This window comes from Rattus norvegicus, chromosome 5 (assembly GCF_036323735.1).
Source record: "Rattus norvegicus strain BN/NHsdMcwi chromosome 5, GRCr8, whole genome shotgun sequence".
In the NCBI taxonomy this organism is placed as follows: Eukaryota; Metazoa; Chordata; class Mammalia; order Rodentia; family Muridae; genus Rattus; species Rattus norvegicus.
Window position 1 is genome coordinate 147,377,161 of NC_086023.1, and position 7,759 is coordinate 147,384,919.

Genomic DNA, 7,759 nt, shown 5'->3' on the forward strand with positions numbered 1-7,759 from the left:
GAATTCCTCTACCCGAATCATTTACTCTGAGGATCTCTCTTCACCCTCTAACCATCATAGTCACTCGTCTTCGGGTTTCTATTACTGTGAAGAGGCACTGTGACAGACTGTGGCAATGCTTATAAAAAAAAAAAAAAAACAAAACATTTAATTTGGGCTGGCCTATGGTTTAGAGGTTTAGTCCATTAACATCATAGCAGAAAGAGAGGGAACCACTGGACCTGGCTTGAGCATCTGAAACCTCAAAGCCCATCCCCAACAGGGCCACGCCTACTCCAACAAGCCACACCTAATAGTACCACTCCATGAGTCTATGAGGGCCATTCCTATCCAAACCACCATTACTACACCACCACAGTATAAGGGACCCTTATTCTTGTCTTGCTTGATGACTGGTCTAATTCCTTTTTATATTAGATCTTAGAGTTTCTTAGAGCCAAGCAAAACCTAAAAAGAAAACACCGTAGAATTGTACTGTGTGAAGACCCTAGTATATTTTGTTCTGCATGAACTTTATTTTTCTTTTTAAAAGATTTCAGCTTAGGTTTGTGATACACACCTTTAGTCTCAGGATTGCAGGGGCAGAGCCAGGCAGATATCTGAGTTTAAGGCCAACCTGATCTACATTGCCGAGTTCCAAGCCAGCCAAGTCTTCATGGACCCCATCTCAAAAATCATTTTATTGTGTGCCTGTGTGCATGTACATGTGTATGCACAGGACCTGTAGCGTCCAGAAGGGGGCCTCTGGTTCCTTGGGGCTAGGGTCACAGCATTTGTGAGCCACCCAATGTGGGTGCTAGGATCTGAACTTCTGTTCTCTGTGAGAGTGGCAAGTCCTCTTTAGCACTGAGCTGTCTCTCCAATCCCATGAATGTTTTCATGACACTGATGGACGACCTATGGCAAGTACCGTCTTCCATGACCAGTTGGTCCTTTCATGGAAGATTTGCCATTGAGCACGATGCTACTTCTTTTTTTTTTTTTTTTTTTTTTTGGTTCTTTTTTTTTTTTTTTCGGAGCTGGGGACCGAACCCAGGGCCTTGCGCTTCCTAGGTAAGCGCTCTACCACTGAGCTAAATCCCCAGCCCCTACGATGCTACTTCTTAATGTTCTCACTAGTCAGGCTGTGGTTTTGGCTCTCTGAGGTCTCCTTGACCATCTAGCCAATAAATCCCCCCTAGGAAAGTGAAGCAAAGAGGGACTGGAAATACAGCTCAGCGGTAGAATGCTTGAATGTGTGAGGCCCTAGATGCTGTCCCTAGTACAGCAGAGAGAAAACTGGAGTTCACATCGTCTTGGTGCCATTTATTGTCTGTTTCTATATCCAGACAGGCATTTTCCTTATAAGACCCTGTAACATTCATGCTTACGTCTTGACTGCAATTTTTTTTTTTTTTTTTTTTTTTTGGACAGGATCTCACTCTGTAGCCCTACCTGGCCTGCCTGGAACTTGCAATCTAGACCAGATTCCCAGATTGGTCTAGAGCATCAGATCCCATTACAGATGGTTGTGAGCCACCATGTGATTGCTGGGATTTGAACTCAGGACCTCTGGAAGAGCAGTCAGTGCTCTTAATCACTGAGCCATCTCTCCAGTCCTGAATTTTTTGTTTTTAAGCATGTGTGCATGTGTGTGTGTGTGTAGGTATGTGCACATAAATACAGTGCCCACAGAAGCTGGAAGACAGAGTAGGAGACCCTGGAACTAGACTTACGGAGTTTGTAAGATGCCCTATGTGAGTTCTGGGAATTGATCTTGAGTTTCTGCAGGAACAGAAGGTGGTTTGTTCTTGTTTTATTTTGTTTATTTGTTTGCTTTTCAAGACAGGAATTCTCTGTGTAGCCTTGGCTATCCTAGAATTCTCTGAAGACCAGGCTGGCCTTGAACTCATAGATCTGCCTGCCCCTGCCTCCCGAGTGCTGGGATTAAATCGTGTGCCACTGTCTCGAAGGCCTCTCCAGCCTCTAAAATCTACTTTTTTATTCTAATTCTGTGTATATATTTGGGGCACCTTTGGAACGTGTAAGACTCTTAATTGGCTTTTTTTTTTAAAAGATTTATTTATTTATTTTGTAAATGAGTACACTGTAGCTGTCTTCAGACACACCAGAAGAGGGCGTCGGATCCCATTACAGATGGTTGTGAGCCACCATGTGGTTGCTGGGATTTGAACTCAGGACCTCTGGAAGAGCAGTCGGTGCTCTTAACCACTGAGCCATCTCTCCAGCCCCTTAATTGGCTTTTATTTGTGGTCCTAGACTCAGGCAACATCTTATTCCATAAAATAGAGTGAGTGTTCCCTTCTCGAAGAATGGATTCTGATAATTGTGATGAATAATGTAACATGACAAGCGCCAAAATGTGGGTGAAAATGAAGTGCTACTGGAGTTGAGAGCGGAAGGTGGGTTCTAATCAGGGGAGGGTAAGTTCCCGGAGGGAGGGTGTGGGAATAAGTGTGCAGGGATGAAATGTGAGACTCGCTGTCAGGGCTGGGAGTAATCCAATTTCAGAGCAGAGGAATAGGTAAGTAGGTTGAGAGAGCAAATTCCAGAGGAGGGGACAGGGAGAGGAGGATTTATAGGTCCCCTGCAATTCCCGTGCGCCTCCATCCATGAAAATCCTGCTTGGGTGGTGGAGTTTCAGCTGGCTGGCTTGTCCTTGCTCTGTAATGAGATGCCCAGATAGAGGAATCTTGAACTGAGGCTGATAACACTTTGATAAAGATGTGGCTGGGAAGGAGCTGAGAGGTGCTTTCTGTGGGTTTTCAAGACTGGCACCGCTCTTCATTGCATATCAGAACATCATGCAATACCCTTTATTTTACAGTTAAAGAACAACCAAGCGGCAGTCCAGGTTGACGCCATATCTTTATTCGTTTGACAGTAGAATTGGGAGCAGGGGGAGCGTGAGGTCTTTTTCCTAGTGAGAACACAGACTTAAACCTCTGAGCAGCTTAATTGTGGAGGCCGATGTTGTCCTAGGGGCGGGGCCGATGCGGGGTTTTCCTCAGCAGGGAAGCAGACTCCCTCCCCTGAAGCAAAGCAGTCTGGACTTCCACAGGTTCAGCCGAGGGTTAACCACCTCCTGAAAAGAAAAGAAAAGGCAAAGTAGTGCAAACCCAGCTGTGGTGGCTTGAATACTCTGTCCCCTACAGTCTCAGACATTTGAATGCATGGTCTCCAGTCGGTGCTGCTGTTTAGAGAGGCTTAGGTGGTGTGCCCCGTTTGAGGAAGTGTGTCACTGGAGGGGGGCTTTGAGAGTTTAAAGGACTCATTCAGTTTCTGGCTCACGGTCTGCCTTGTGCCTGGAATTCTCTGTGAATTCTCTCGGCTGTTCCTACCACCTCAGCACACTTCCTGACCATGATAGTAATAGACTCTTATCCCTCTGAAACCCAAAAGAACCGTTAAAAAACCCCTTCCTCCCCTAAGTTGCCTTGGCTATGATGTTTATCACAGCCACAGTACAATACCCAACGCTTACTCCTACACCCGTAGGGCCTAGTGAGGCTTTCAAGGTGCTTCCGGCTGCTACGGACCCGAGAGGCATGGCCTCAGGTCTCTATCCTTTTCACCGGTTTTTAACTACACCTTGTTTTGGAGGTGGGGAAATTCCAAAAAGCCAGGGTGTTTTGTTTCCTTTCTATCCTGTTCCCTCCCAGTGCAGCTCCTCAGAGCTGTTTACCTGCTGGGTGAATCTGCCTGCTATTTAACTTCCTTCTGCCCCCTCCTCTTTCATCAAACAGATACTAACAATACCCATCTGAGGGCTCCGGGGTTCAAAGAGTCAGTGTCAGTAAAGCACACAGCAGGGGGGTGGAGGGGATGGGGGGATGGGGTGGAGCCCGGGAATTAGGAGCTGTTTGACAGGTGATCATCAAAGCCATTGTTAGTGCTACTGTAAACATTTATCTAGTGCCTTTGCCCTGCAGACTTACCCTTTCTCTTGGGTTCCTAATGTGAGGGTGAGGCTTGCGGTGTTTGACCTCCGTGATCTTCCTGGTGGTGGGGGCATCTTTGTCTCCATACTTCCCCTTCATTTCAGCAAGGAGAGTTTCTCTTCCAAGCAAGGAGTTCCACTGTTCAGTCTGGAAATGAAATGCCTACTTGGTGCCAAATCCGTGGCATGAGACATGGCAGGGGACGTGGAAAGTGGGCATTGATTAAGAGAAGCCCTGTTGTCACAGAGGAGACAGCTTGTTAACCAAGCCAAGCATGGGCGCTCACATTGACTGACCTCAGCACTCTGGAGGCTGAGACAAGAGGACTGAAAATTTGAGGGCAGCTAAGTTTACAATAGTGAGTTGCAGGCTCACCTGAGCTACATAACAAGAAAGACTAAAACAGCAATAAAGGGTGGGGGATATAGGCCAGTAATCCAAAGCTTGCCCACCATGTTCAAGACCCTGGGTTCATTCTGAGCACTGTAGCAGGATGGGGCCCAGGGGCAGTCTTGATAAAAGTGTACAAAGAGCTGTGGGAATCAAAGGGAGAGGAGACCAACCTCTTGGAATCCAGACCCAGGAAGAGCAGCATAGGCACATATTTTACCTACCAGGGTGGACTCGCCTCCAGGTTCTCCCAGCATCCCTCAGTCCCTACCTGTTACAGGGCGTGGCTGCTGTGCCTGCCCTCTAGCTAGGGGCTGGGCTTTCCCTCCCCCAGAAGCTCCCCTCTATATAATCCAGGCACTTGGGTCTCTCTCTTTCCTTCCTTTCCTCCCTCTTTCTTCCCCCCTTCCCCTTTCCGTTCTTTTTCCCTCCCCTTCTCCTCACTCTGCTTCCCCTTCCCCTTCCTCTAATTTGACTTGAATTAATTCATTTCACTGTCTAGGAGCTAGGGAAGTGTTTGGGAAGTTGCCAGGTAGGGTGGGAGCAGGGTATGTCCCAGTTCTGCCCCCAGGAGAGCTTAGTCCCAACCCGGGTTCCCTTCCAGAGTTCTCAGCTTTGGAATTTAGAGCTCTAGCTCGGACTTCTGAGTTGCAAACCCAGAATCATGGGTGTTTCAGGAGCTCTTCAATCTCAGCATCCCCGGGAGGAAGCCACTTACAGTGACTGGTAGCACTCTTCCAGGGCACAAACAACAGCTTCACGGAGTTTTCACTGTGAAGTTTTTCCTGTTTCCAGGACTGCTTCTGCGTCTCACCTAGAGAGAGTGCTCAGCCAGCTAGACTGCAGGGGCTGCTCCGTGTCTGTCTCCCTCCAGTCCTCACGGAAGCCATCCTTGGTAAGGGGCAATGGGCAGAGGCGTTGGGATCAGAGAAGAGATCAAAGGCATGTGCCACTGTGCCCGGCCTCTCTTTTTCATGTATGTTAAAATATGGAACTTTGGGCTGGTTGTGGTGGCACATGCCTTTACCCAGTCCTCAGAAAACTGAGGCAGGCAGAGCTCTGTGATTTGGGAGGCCAGCCTGGTCTACATATTGAGTTCCAGGCCAGCGAAGATTACATAGTAAGGTTCAAATGAACTAACAGTCAAGCAAGCTAACTAGCTAATGGAACCATTAGTGGATGGTCTCATAATATAATAAAGCAGGGCTAGGGGGACGGCTGTTCCAGGGGAAGGAAGGACGTTCCCAGCACCCACATCAGGCAGTTCACAACCGGGATTTTATGTGCCCTTCCAACCTCAGCAGGCAACTACTCTTGTGTGGACATACAAGCACACATGGTCTTTAACCATGACAGTAATAAATTACATTAAACCAGCTTCTGCTTCCCACGTGCTGACGTCAAGGGCCTGAGCCACCTTGCCCAGCCCTGCCTCTGCACTCTTTTTTTTTTCCCCTTTTTTTTTTTTTTTTTGGAGCTGGGGACCGAACCCAGGGCCTTGTGCTTGCTAGGCAAGCGCTCTACCACTGAGCTAAATCCCCAACCCCCTGCCTCTGCACTCTTAAGTCCTCCTGTCAAAAAAAAAAAAAAATCCTCCTGTCATTTACCCCGCAGTGTGGAAAATCCCACTCAGATTTCTCAGCCTCTGCTGCTGCTGCCTCTATCGGAGAACACATTATTTGGCCTCTAAATCTAAAAATTCCCACCCTTACACTTTGTTCACTATTCTCAGCCCAGAAATCGGCACACTAAATTCACAATGCAAGTCTGGGAGTTGGGCCTTTTAGCTCACACGTGTAATTCTAGCACTTCGGAGGCTAAGACGGGGTTGGACCTAAATTTAAATTCTAGGATAGCCTGGGCTGCAGAGTAGAAACCTGGCTTACAACAAAAGTTTCAGTCAGGGTTACTTTTACTGTAATGAAACCCCATGACCACAGCCAACTGGAGAAAGAAAAGGTTCATTTGGGTAACATATCCTGAATCACAGTCTGCTGAGGGAAACAAAGCAGGAACCTGGAGGCAGGAGCTGATGCAGAGGTCATGGAGGCTGCTGCTTACTGGTTTGCTTCCCCTGGCTTGCTCAGCCTGCCTTCTTATAGAACCCAGGACCACCAGCCCAGGGATGGCCCCTACTTACAATGAGCTGGGCCCTTCCCCACCAACTACTGATAAGTTATTTTTTCACTGGTAAAGTGAGCCAATTTGAGCCAGATTATAGTATATAAAGGCAGATTTATTGGGAAGTTGCTCTCAGATGAGTTCGCTGGTTCCCATCTAAGCCAAGAAGGTTGCCATGGGGAGGAAGACACAGGAGAGGGGGAAGAGAAAGATCCTGTCCTTGCTGGGAGAGAAAAAATGCAGAGAAGGGAGAGAAGAGAGAGGGAGGAGAGACCGGAAATGTCTGGATCATAGAGGAAAGAGCCAGTGGGGAAGGGGAGGCCTCAGGACTGGAAAGTTCAGGGTAGAGGGCAGGGTATGCCAGGTAGGGACTGAGGGATCCTGGGAAAGCATGAAGGCCAGTCCACCTTGGTATGTTAAATATTCACCACAGCTGTTTGACCCAGGTCTGAATACCAACAATTACTAATTAAGAAAATCTCTACGGGCTTGCCTGTCACCTGATCTCACAGGGTTTTGTTTTTCTTTTTTTTTTTTTTTTTTTTTTCCGGAGCTGGGGACCGAACCCAGGGCCTTGTGCTTGCTAGGCAAGTGCTCTACCACTGAGCTAAATCCCCAACCCCAGGGTTTTGTTTTTCAACTGAAGTTTCCTCCTTTCAGATGACTTTAGGTTGTGACAAGTTGACATAAAAGTAATTAGGACAATACTCAAAATGCAAACCGGAATTTATATTTCAATCTCCCTTGTGTGTGTGTGTGTGTGTGTGTGTGTGTGTGTGTGTGTCTGTCTGTCTGTCTGTCTGTCTGTCTGTCTGTCACAGGTCAGACAGCATTGGATATCCTCCTCAATGGTTTTCCTGAACCTGGAGCTCTAAGACTGACTAGACTGGCTTTCCAGGGATCCTCCTGTCACTGCCTCCCAAGAGCTGGGGACTAGACATGTGTCCCTGTACTTGATATTTTATGTGAGTGGCAGGGATCTGAACTCAAATCCTCCTGCTCATTTGAGAAGCACTTTCCCAACAAACCATCTTCCCACTCTCTTTTTTTATATATATTTTATTTATTTATTATATATGAGTACACTGTAGCTGTCTTCAGACACACCAGAAGAGGGCATCGGATCCCATTACAAATGGTTGCGAGCCACCATGTGGTTGCTGGGATTTGAACTCAGGACCTCTAGAAGGGCAATTGGTGCTCTTAACCGCTGAGCCATCTCTCCAGCCCCATCTTCCCACTCTTTAGTTCTCTTTTATACACAGACATGTAGACATAGACACAGAGACACACACAGAGACACACAC